This window comes from Hydra vulgaris, chromosome 02 (genome assembly GCF_038396675.1).
Source record: "Hydra vulgaris chromosome 02, alternate assembly HydraT2T_AEP".
In the NCBI taxonomy this organism is placed as follows: domain Eukaryota; kingdom Metazoa; phylum Cnidaria; class Hydrozoa; order Anthoathecata; family Hydridae; genus Hydra; species Hydra vulgaris.
In genome coordinates, this window is record NC_088921.1 from 3,288,582 (window position 1) to 3,301,169 (window position 12,588).

Here is a 12,588-nt window from a genome sequence, read left to right on the forward strand (position 1 = left end):
AAGGATAAATAGTATAGAAAATACTAGTTAAATTTTTGTTTACAGTCAAAGACACTTTATTGGGAACTAAACATTTTTATATGTGACATAATTTATATTTATTACTTATATATTATAATTTATTGTGTATACATATTCATATTCAATATAATTTAGCAATGCAAATTTAATATAAAATTATTTTTAACTTGAATGTGAATTTTCTCAGGAAACTGATTTTGTATGTAACTGTTTATTAGTACTGTTACTTTTTTGCACTATTGTTAAAATATGAAAAATTGGCTTGATATTTTTACTATCAGCATAGTTAACTTTAGTATTTTAGATTTTGTTAAATCTAATTTGAATTTTTTTAGGGGAACTGATTTTGTGTTAGTTGATAAATTTTAGATAAATCTGGTTGATAAAAGTTAAAATGTGAATGTCAAAAATGGGTTCAATAAATGGGTAAGTTAATCAATAAATGGTTAAATAAATTAAAAAAAGTTATTTTCAAGTATAAATTTGTTTCTATATACAAATATAATTTATAATAACAAGTTAAATTTTACATTAAAGTAAGCTTGAATTAGTAAATTCGTTTTTGTTTTTTTAAATCTGGAGTAATAATTCAAATTTGCTTTAACTCAGGGGTATCAAAAGCAGTGATGGGTGAATTGTTTTGAGCTTTTAGGCCATATTTTAAATGTCTTGGTTTGGTCTCTGTTATGGTTCCAAGTGTCTCAGCTTTTGGTTTTGTATGCAACCTAATGTCTTGGTTTTCTTGTGTCTTTAAAGGTGAATCATTAACCCTATTCACCCCATGTTGCACAGCCTTGCTCAACAATATTATTTTTTTAAACTGGCATATCTGAAATAATTGCTAAGCTCTAAAATTTCCTGCACATTATATATTATTTGTCATGGTTATCATTGATCCATAGTGAAATAGAACACAAAAACATTTTATTTATCAGTTCATTTTAATATTGAATTAGTTTCAAATTGGCATTGACTTAATTTATAATTCATTTTTTATCTCTTCCTATAAACAAATTTTATTACAAGTACAATGATAATATGTGCATTGGAGCTTAAGATAGTAAGTACCAAGAATGGGTAGGTGTTGATTAAACACTGTAAATCATTTTCGGCAATAAAAGCTTTAACTATTAGTATACAATAACTAAAAAAATATATTGATTTGGCTGTTGTTTTCGAGATGTCCTTTTTCAATATCATCACTATTTTTTTTTTTTTTTTTTTTGCCAAAAAGATTGATTTTGATCATGGCTGTATTGTCATCTGTGCATCAAGTATATTGATTTTAATAAAGATTCAGGTAACAAAGCCATAAATAATCATGTCCATAGTTAAGGTATCAAGGAAAAGGGTTGCAAAGGCAATGCTTTGGGTAGCAAAGCTAAGTTATTTTGAAAAAATATTATTGATCACTATCTTATCCATTAATAAAATATCTTAAAGCAATAGACAGAATGTACATTTTTTTTTAAATATATGTTAGTTTACCTCCCCAAGGCCGTGAAAGTCACTACTGACAAGGAGGCTACTTGTGGTTATAACCCTCTCTCTAACTCATAACTCCGAAACACGAACCTTGACAAACAAGGCCGCTGCGCAAAGAAACAAGTTGAGCGCGGTACAACCAGCGACATGGTGGGGATCAAACTCGGAGCCTCTCGCTATTAAGCCAACTCTTGACCACTACACCACTACCGCATACACATTTTTTAGGTAGAGGTTAAGTTTTAAAAAGTTTTTTTTATCTTTATTATCTAAATTATGTAGGGAGAGAAATCTTTTTACTACAACTGAATCTGTAAATATTTTATTTTTAAAGTGATTAGTTGGCTTATAAAGTCACATTATTATATAATAAATTACAAAAAAAAAAAGAAAAACCTAGTTTTAAAAAAAAGTTATAAAAATAATGTGTAAAGTTACTTAATTTGTTACGTAACAAGTCCTTAACTTGTTTCTCGAACGGCGGCTTTGTTCAGTTATTTTAAAATAGTCACTAAATGTATAAATATTTAAGTTGCTATAACCCTCTCTTGATCCAATGACAACAAAAGCAAGGTGAGCACAGTATTATCAGTGAGCTCTTTTAAAACTTAGTTTCTTTAAAATAAAAAGCATTAACAATGAATGAATAAACCAATAAAAAGATTTAGAGTTTTTAACTCTTCCACAACTAGTAACATAAGCATTAGGTTTGCCTTGGCTTACGAAATGCTCTATCACTAAAACACAATCATATTTAACTATTTAATATTTTTTAATAACTATTCCCTTTGTGTAAATAAAATTATGCACTTATTTTTCAGATGAAAACTTTATAATTATTTTATAAATCTGACTAGAAATATTGTAATATTTTTACGAATCCCTGAAATGACATGCTTAAATTTAATTTTTAATTAATTTAATTTTTAATTGATTTTTAAGTGTGCATTGTTTAAAAAATAAACAATAAACTTTTTAAAAAATAAAGTGTTATATAGTTTAATTGCTGATTTATAGTTTGCACAAAATATATTACAAGTTCTTATTTTTTAATTTGCAAGTGCAAACATTAGAATTGTGTATATTATAATCATTTCAGTGAGATTGATACATATGGTTTTATGAGACAATCAGACTTCGATTATGACAGCTATGAAACATTCATGGAATAAGTATTTACGCATATTAGCAAAACGGTTGTCGAAATGGGAAAAGTTAATGAAAAATAAAGAGAGTGTTAAAAGAACTCGCAAAGGTAAGGTTTGATGTAAAGGTAAGGTTTGATGTAAGAAAAGAATGATGTGTAAATTATGAAAAACGATGTTAAAATTAAATTTCTTAATAATATTCATCTTTTTATATTTTATTTAGTAAAAAGATACATCAGAAAAGGAATTCCATCTAATTTTCGCACTGAGGTAGTATTTTTAATTAAGATTTGATAGTTACAGTTAAATGATCCTAATTTTTATGTTTATGATAAGTATGAGAAATGGAGGTAGCTTTAAAAAATGTGTTAATGAAGTGTGCATATATTTTTATGTTTATGATAAGTAGGAAAGAAGGGGGCAACTTTGAAAAATGTGTTAATGAAGTGTGCATATATTTTTATGTTTATGATATGTAGGAGAGAAGGGGAAGCTTTAAAAAATGTGTTGATGAAGTGTGTATATATATTTAGATTAAGTAAAAGAGAATAACATTGTGAAGAGAAATCTTATCAGCTGTCATTTGAATTTGTTGATATTTGAGATAAAATGGAATCTAGATTTGGTTATTATTATATGGTTTTAGAATATAAATGTTGTGTTATTATATAGAATATTCCATACTATTTACAATGAAGCAAAAAAAATTTAAAAATTTTTTTCTTCAAAAAAAAAGCATTTAATTTTATAAATGCCATTTGGGCTGTTTTGAAAAAATGAATGGGGGCACCTATGATTCTTATTTTGAAGAGGCAATTTTTTAAAATTTTCAAGTAAAACTTTATATTCCAAAACAATAAACTTCAAAAACTTAAGCAAACTAATAAGAAAATAATTTAAGTCAATTTTCTTATTATAAAAATGACACAATTAGCAAATAAATAGTTCTATTAGAAAGTAATTCTATATCTTTTTTTGACCTCATTTTTGGTGATTAATTTTTAATTTTTTTTTAACTACCAAGTTGACAAGAAAGATTGTGTATGTGAAACTGAACCCTAATCCTGACCCAAGCTTAATCATGCTATGCTAATGATTGTATTATGGTGTATGTGGTGACATGTCATTATTATGTTATGATTTCTCGAATAATCATTAAAAAAAAAATCAGAAAATGGTTGTCATTAAAAAAACAAAGCTAAGAAAGTCTAAACCTGTATGCAAAATTAAAAGATTTTAAAACAGTGCGCTAACCCACAGCGCTACTGTATTAAAGACTTGTGGACGTAATATATTTGTAGCAAAACAGAATAAATATGTTTTAAAAATACATCTGTTTATAATGTTTCAAAACTTCCCCATGCAAATTAAAGCTAACCCAGGTTGGGGCAGATTTGAACATTTCTGTGCATGTTGCTGAAATAAGAATTCCAACTTTATTTTTTACTTATAATTTATAAAAATGAAGAAATAGAGAAGAATTTGAAAATCCCTAGTTTAATTTTAAGTTTCAGTCAAGGTAGGAGGAGCTTGTAAATCTTATTGACATTATTTACATTAAATTTTAGGTGTAAGATATTTCTAAATATATGAGTCGAAATATTACACTTGAAATTTAAAAACTTTTTTTAACAAATTAAATAAATATATTACTATGAATGACATATTTTCATTTTTATATGTAAATATTATCATAATATTAAGAAGGACACTAATATGTTTAGAAAAAAAGTTACTTGCATATGTTTTTTGTAACTTTTGTTCAGCTAAGCTAAAGTTATGAGAAAGTATCTGTTATATTTAGGTATGGATGTATGCCTCTTTTGCACAATTTAATAAAGAAAAATTTCCTAATAAGTATTGTGGGAGATTCTTGCTCATCCAAATCTTGATAAAGTAGTTATAGATTCTATTGAGTTAGGTAAGATTATTTTTTTGTTAGATGTTATCATTTTTTTTAAGTTTTTGAATGATGTAAAACATTGCAGTTTATATCATTACATTTTTAAACCTTTTTTCTTTCCATATTTTCTTAGACATAAAACGAACTTATCCAGATAACATTTATTTTAAAGAGCTTGATGACAGCTTGCTAAAACCATTATCAAATGTTCTTACTGCATACGCTAGTTATAACAGGAATGTTGGATATTGTCAAGTTGGTTTTTTATTTTACTAATATTTTGTTGTAAATATTTTAGCAAATGTCAGAATATTAAATTTGAAAACTGTTGTGTATTTGTAATAAAAGTAATTAATAACTGTAATATTGGTTTTATTTACAATTTTAAGTAGTTTTTGACAAGTTCTCTTTATTGTAAGTTATATATTTATGTATCTATTTGTTATGTGTATGGATATTGGCATATAATATGTCTTATATGTATATAGACTTTATTTTAAAATTGTTTGTTTTTTTGTATATATGAATATACATATGCGCTTACATGATGTTTCAGGTAACAGGCCTTGTTATAAGATTTTGTTGCTTAACGGAAAGGTGTAACACAAGTAAATATAACTTTACGCAATTAACATTTACATCATTAAAAGTTTAATTACGTCAGTTGCGTATTTTAAAGTAGCACATTTTAATTAAGTTGAATTTGAAACCGCATTAAAAATCGTTTAAGTCTTTATAAAATATTTATATAATATCTTTAAATGCTAATTCAGTGTTGTTATAAAAAAAATTATAAATAAAATTTTAAAATGTTGTTTGAAAAAAAAAATTCCTTATTTTAAAACTAATTAACTATTTAAACTAAACTGTTTTAACTTAAAACATTTGTCTTATGTTTATTTATTTTTTTAATGAGGGGGCAATTGTTTATTGTTGAATTTCTTATTGGTCAAAAAATAAATAAAAATTATCAACATTTTTTTTTTTAACATTTTAGCTTTAATCTTTGCATTTACTCATTAATTTTCATACTTATAAACTAATTTCAAAAACTAATCATACACTAATCATTTCTATTCTATGTTCATTCTATAATCAGTTTATGATAAGAGAAAACTTTTTCAGCAATTTCAAAATTAAAAAAATCATCTTTTTATAAATTTGTTATATAAGTTTACTGAATAAATTCTCTAAAATATTTTAAATAAATCTAATAATTTTGCAGGCTTGATTATGGTTTATCCATGCATTTGTAAACAGTTGAAAAAAATTATTTATTTAAACTATAAATAAATAAACAAAATAGTTGAATGTTATACTAACATTTTAAAGTAACTAGAATTTTAGCAGTAAAAAAAAAAAATTTCAAATGAAAGGTTTTCAAATTTTTTGAAAAATTTAAATTTAATAAAATAAATTTATATTTGATATTATTTAAAGCATCTAAACATCCAAGATATGTTGTGTTCATATTAAGAGAATAATAAAGCACAGATTTGGGCTTAATTCTTTTGATTAAAACAAAAGAATAAATGAATCCCAAAAAAAACTAACTTTTTGATTTTTAGTCAAAGCTTGTTTCTCGTTTTATTTTAGGCCTTAAAGCTCAGCATATTATACGCCGTAATTAGACACTTGATAATTTATTCAAGCGCGTCTTATTCTTAAGATTTTTAGTAAATGGCGTCATTAATTTTTTTTGTTTGTTTGCGCAAGAGATCGATCATGTAAACGAACAAAAGTCAATGACATCATGTACAAAAACTCTTAGGAATAAAACACGCTTGAACAAATTATCAAGTCTGTAGATTGTGTTGTATATTATGCTGACTTTTAGGCCTACAATAAAACGGAGAAGGCAAGCTTTGACCAAAATAAAAAAGTTAGATTTTCTTGGGGGACTGATTTATTCTTTCGTTTTCAATCAAAAAAGTTTAGCCCAAACATTTTTTTTACCATTCTCTTTAATATGAACACAACATGTCTCGGAGGTTTGTATTTCTTTAACAATAAATTTAATAAAATAAATTAAAATTCAAAGTTTTTTAAAAAAACAGAAAATAATAAAAAATTCATTTAACTGTTTTTTTTTATCTAACAAATAAAATACTTTAGTTATGTTTTTCACAATTAATAACTGTTGAATGCTTTCTGCATTTTCTATTTTAAAAGACTGTTGAAATAATCTAATTGAAAAAATTGGGGTATTTAGAACACAAAATGCATAGGTGAAATTGTCATTTCGTACATAAAATTCAAATGGCGTAACATCAAAGCCTAAGGTAATGTCATCGTATAGTACATATAAGCTTATCTGACAAATGTAGCCGATTAATATTGAGCATTTAAGTTAATAAATTTAACACCTAATATTTATCGTTGACATAGCAATGAACATGGATAAAACTCTGTATGCCGAAATGATCCAAAATCTGTAAAAATTAGATAAAAAAGTATTATATATATATATTTATTTTTTTTACATATTTTATAAGGTTTTAACCTTCTCCTGTAAGACCTGTAGATCTGTAAGATCTGTAGCGCAGATACATGCCCTACCTGTAGTAGATTTGTAAAATATATAAAATAAGACATGTTTGAATACTGATCCCATTGCTTTTTATCGTGTTTAACTTTTTTTTATTTCTTTTATTTTTTTTTGAAAAACTAGACATTAGATAAAAACTAGTAAAACTAGACTAGACATTAATTTTCAAATTCAAAACATAAAAATTTAACAAAACTACTTATTAACCAACCTTTCTATATTTTTATTTCCAAACATTTTTGGTTATTGTTTTCTGTTTTGGTGTTGCGAGAATTTGATTAAAAGTTGTTAATGTTTCGATATTAACGCAAGCTCCCTATAATTAAAAATAAAGTCAACTTTACCATATCAGCTATTTCTGGTATTTTACTGGACTAATAAATGCAGGATTTCATGGGATTTGTATATGAATTCTAACCAGTTAAAATGTTTTAAAAAGAAGTTCAAAACTCTAACTGAGAGGCTGATATTTGCAATATATTTTCATGTAAAAGAATTTATATTTATAAATTTGAATTTCGTTAGGAAATGTTAACTTTTTTATTAGATTAAATAACTAAAGAAATATTTTCTTATATCTAAACAGTGTTAAGATATAAGAAATGTTTCCTTTATATATATTAATAAAGAATTTGAAAGAAGGTTAATTTTTAAAATTCCTTTTAAAATGTTGGGAAAAAAAAGTTATTGAATGAGTATTGAATTAAATAGGAAGGTTTAAAATATTGTAAATATGTTATTGTAAAAATTTTAAACATACACAAGTGGCTATAGGAATGGACACTCCTTCAAAACATATGAAAACTTCTCTTTGGTGTGTTTTTTAAAAGAAAATAACCATATTTATACGGTTTTCTATATTGGTTATTATTTTTGATGTGTTTAGATTTAAAAAAAACTAAAATTTTGATTAAAATTCACAATTTTAATATAAAAATATAACAATTTAATGACAAAGTAACAAATTACGGTAAGTTTACGTTTTACAGCTTACAAAATGTGTTATTAAAAAATGACTTATAAAAAAAAAACCTAATGTTTTGTTGGATATCAATTATTTTTTATTACTGCAGCAATCCTACGAGGCATTAAGTCCACTTGTTGCCCAAATCTTCAGTGCTGATCACGTGAAACCAGGAATCTCATTATGGTCTTTATTAATTGTTGCTTGTTCCCAGGTTTTTCTTTCCTTACAACTTTTTTCGAGTCGAGACCACAGGTTTTGTATCGGACCAGGTCCGGACTGTTTCCAGGCCACTCCAAAGCATTTATCTTTTTGGCTTTAAACCAATTTTTGACAGTTTTTGCGGTGTGGCATGAACCACTGTCCTGCTGGAACACACAGGTTTCTGTTTTGCCCTCAAACAAATCATCAATCGATGGGAGTAATTTGGCTTCTAATATGTTTTCTTGGTATTTTTTGGCGTTTAAAATACTATCCACAATGTGGATACGACCCACAGCATCTCTGGTCATGCATCCCCACACCATTACACTTATGGGATGCTTCATTGTAACCAATGTGCACTCAGGTAAAAGATCTTCACTGGCCTTCTCACATAATTGATTCCATCACTTCCAAAAATGGAAATCTTGCTTTTATCGCTCTAAATAGCTCTTGCCCAGTCTTCCTTTGTCCACTTCTTGTGTTCTTTTGCCCAAATCAAACAATTCTTTGTTTTTTTTTGTTTAAATATGGTTTTTTTCTGGGTCTTCTTGCTTTTAAACCATTTTCAAAAAGCCTTCGGCAAATTGTTCTTGAACTAACCGAAACTCCGGCGGCCTCTAAATCGTTTTAAATTTCAGCTGAAGTCGCTCTTTAGTTTTTAAGTGCAAGCCTCATCATCCTGTCATCGTTGGCAGTTGTCTTCTTATTTTTTCCATTTTTTGGCATATTTTTAAAGGTATTGGTTGCCTTGAACCTTTGGGATATCTTCCTCCCTTACTCCAGATTTTGTTGCTCCATTTCCCAACTTTTTGGCAATTTCCATATACAAATAACCTTCTCCATGTAATGTAACACCTTTGCATCGCTTTGTAGGTGACCAATATTCTTTCGCCATTCCTAAATAAAAGTACAATTTTAAAAAGCACACTAAATACATATCTTTTACACCTATAAGTTTTATGGTAATGCAATCATCAGGTAAAATATGATTTTTTTCTCATGGAAAGTATTTCGTTATTAAAGAAAATTCATCAGAAAATATAATCTTTGGTTTGTGGTTATTCTAATAAAATTAAATCTTGTGATGACATTTAGACATCTCAACAAGGCTGTAAGTAATTACTGTTTAACCATTATTTATTTGGGAGTTACCAGAAAACAAAGAATATTGGTAAAGAGCAAGAAAACCGTTGACAGAATTGCTTTTGCTCATGTTGTGTACAAAGTTTTCCTTTACGTAAATCAGAACTTATAACTATATCAGAAATTATAACTCATTTTGTCTTAAAGGCAAACTAATTTTTGAGACAAAACTCTTTCAAAACCTAGAAGATTTAACCTAGATGTAAACCTAGAGATATAATTATTTTAAAGTTCATTTAAAGAAATCCAAATTTCAGTCGAGTAAATAATAAATGTTTTCAGTTTTTTCTTAAAAAGGTTTTTTTTTTTGCTTATTCACCTTCCTTAAGGCCAAGAAGGCCACTACAGATGAGGAGGCTACTTAATTGTGGTTATAACTCTCTCTCAACTCTATAACTCAGAAACACGAACCTCGGCAAACAAGGCCGCTGCGAGGAGAAACAAGTTGAGCGTGGTACTACCAGGGATGTGGTGGGGATCAAACTCGGAACCTTTCACTTATGAAGCGAGCGCTTTACCACTACACCACCACCGCATTTTGTTTGAAAGAAAGATTGTTTTTTTGCCCATAAAAAGTTTATTATTTTAACTAATATGTTATAAGAGAATAGAGTTTATCAATTTGTAACAAATGTTTTTTTAAAAGTTATTTTCTTTTTAATACTTTACTTTTAAAATAATTGCAATAAAAACATATTTAAAATTTAGACATAAGTGAAAGAGAACAACTCTAAATGTATGATATTGCTCAATGAAAGATTTTTTTACTGCTATAAAGACAACTTTTATTTAAAAAATAGTTTTTTAAATAGGAACCCATGTACTTGCTTGTTTGTATCTGTGTAAAAATGCCTGGCTGTTCAATGGGTATCCAGGCAGGCATTTTACTTATTTTTGATAGCGCTAGTTCCAAGGAATTGGCATGTGATGAAAAACTAGGTGAATCAAAGTTTTTAGATCATGAAAGTACAGTAAAAGGGTGTGACTTAGCTGAATAACTAGTCAAGTGAGTATCAGTTTTGATTGATGGTACTAGAAATGATAGCTCATTTGAGTAGTGATCATGGTGTTAATAGAAAAGAGAGATGCACTTTATGCTAATGGAGTATTCCATTACAATAAAGTTGCATCTCTTACAGATTCTTAGTACAGTGATTAATAAGAAATTTGTAGAGATAAAGAATGGAATTAGGAGTAAGGAAAAGCAAGCATGATAAAGAGAAACAACCTTATCAGGTGCTAATTTTGCAAGGATTGTATATACGGTTACCATAAGATGTCAGTATAATATGATAATCCAAGCCAGATTTGGATGTCTAAATATGGATTAACCTGTTTCCTTATGAATTAGTGTGAAGTTATTGTTGTAACATGAACTTACTTTTTCTATATATTTTTTTTTTATATAAACATTGTTCAATATTTTGTAGAAAATTTGTATTTTAGTTATATTTATAGTTGGTTATTATATTTATCAAGTTATTTGTTGATTATTTATTATAATTTACATATTTTTTTTTAAGTTTTATTATTTTAGTAAAATATGTTTACAATATTTTGAAAAATATGTAGAAAGTAATATCTTACATTATTATTATTTATTTTGCTGTATTTATTTCCCTATGCCTACGAGAGCTGCACAAGGAGGTTGTTTTTTGTTTTTTTTAATTTTACAAATTGTTAACAAATTGTTTTTACAATTCTCTCAATCCTATAAACTTTAAAACACAATCTTTGATGAACAAGGCTGGTGCCCGGAGAAACAAGTTTAGCACAGTACTAACAGGGACATTGTAGGTATTTAATTTGGAGCTTCTTGCTTACAAAGCAAATGTTCTTCCATTACAACAATAGTAAATTGTAATTTACACTAACCGCATATTTTTTTTTAATTTTGAAAGCAATTGTATATATTTTTTTTTTTGTAATAATTGATTTATATAATTGATTTTTGTCAGTTTTGTGTAAATGATTTATTTTTCATTTTAATTTTTCTTTTTTCCAATAAGGTTTTTAAGAATGAAACAATGTCAGTAAATATGTAGGTTATTAAAAATTTTAAGTTTATAAAGTATTTAACTATGTGATTATTTTACATATATGTGTTTTATGTGTAAATTTTTGTTTAAGTTGTTAGTTTTGATTTAATTTTAAAAATACTTTATATTTTCATTTATGTGTCACATAATTTCAATGAAAAAAGTTTAAAATTTTAAATATATGGATATGCGATAATATCTATAACATATTTTTTATAAGCTCTTACTTCAATCAATATCCATCTCACTTTCTTTTACAAAATGCAAAATGTTTGGAATTTTTTTATTCTATTTGCTTTTTTTATTAATCTTATTTATGTTATTAATTTTGTTATTGTTCTCTGTTTATAGGGCTTAAATTATATTGCTGGAATGTTGTTATTGGTTACAAAAGATGAATCAAATACATTCTGGTTGCTAGTTCAACTGCTAGATAAGTTTGTTCCAGGTCAGGTTAGATTTTAATTTCTTTTTTTTTTCTTTTTTTTTTTTCACAAGTTGATAATTCTAAAACTAAAAAAACATTCAAAAGGTTAATATGGTTTTCAATTCTCATTTAAGATTTCTACACATCCAGAATGCTTGGTTTAAGAGTTGAATGTCAAGTGCTTGACCTTTTGATAAAAGTAAATATTTTCATTAGTTATAAAAATATAATACAATATTTACTTAGTTGTTTTAATAAATATAATAATGAAATAACTGTTTTAAAGCACTGCGTTATATGATAAAATTTGTATATTCTGTTTGTCCTGTTTGCTGTTTCTATTCGACTTGTAGTCAATTAGTCAAAATGTATTATTTTTTGATAAAATTTGTCTGTACATTCTGTTAGATCAGCTGCTAATGATTTTGTTTTCACAATTAATTTTTTTTTTTCACTATTAAATTTCTTTTTTATAATATGTTCAGGATTTTTTGATGCATAAAGTTAGTGATGGTGTAAAAGTAGCCATGAAATACAAGCATATAAATTTCATAGTTGAATAAAGGAAGAAAAAAAAACATGTGTTCAATAAATAATCATTTATGTTTTACCTATTGTACTATTTCGCCTGTTTTGTTGTGTTCAATAAGTAAAATAGGTTAAGATCATCAGCTTAATATATATAATAGTTCATGTAATAATTTTT

At 26.3% G+C, this 12,588-nt stretch overlaps 1 long non-coding RNA gene across 2 annotated transcripts; it reads left to right on the plus strand.

Annotated features, from left to right (window-relative positions):
• The first annotated feature begins 340 nt into the window (after window positions 1-340).
• Window positions 341-12,083, plus strand: LOC136076332 (uncharacterized). 2 transcript variants are annotated; one of them, XR_010636174.1, is made up of 7 exons: window positions 341-447; window positions 2,606-2,761; window positions 2,878-2,924; window positions 4,459-4,575; window positions 4,691-4,812; window positions 11,807-11,903; window positions 12,017-12,083. It is a non-coding gene; the product is annotated as an uncharacterized LOC136076332 (long non-coding RNA). The 2 variants fall into 2 exon arrangements; XR_010636175.1 differs by having other exon boundaries at window positions 11,807-11,908; window positions 12,017-12,075.
• The last annotated feature ends 505 nt before the right edge of the window (window positions 12,084-12,588 follow it).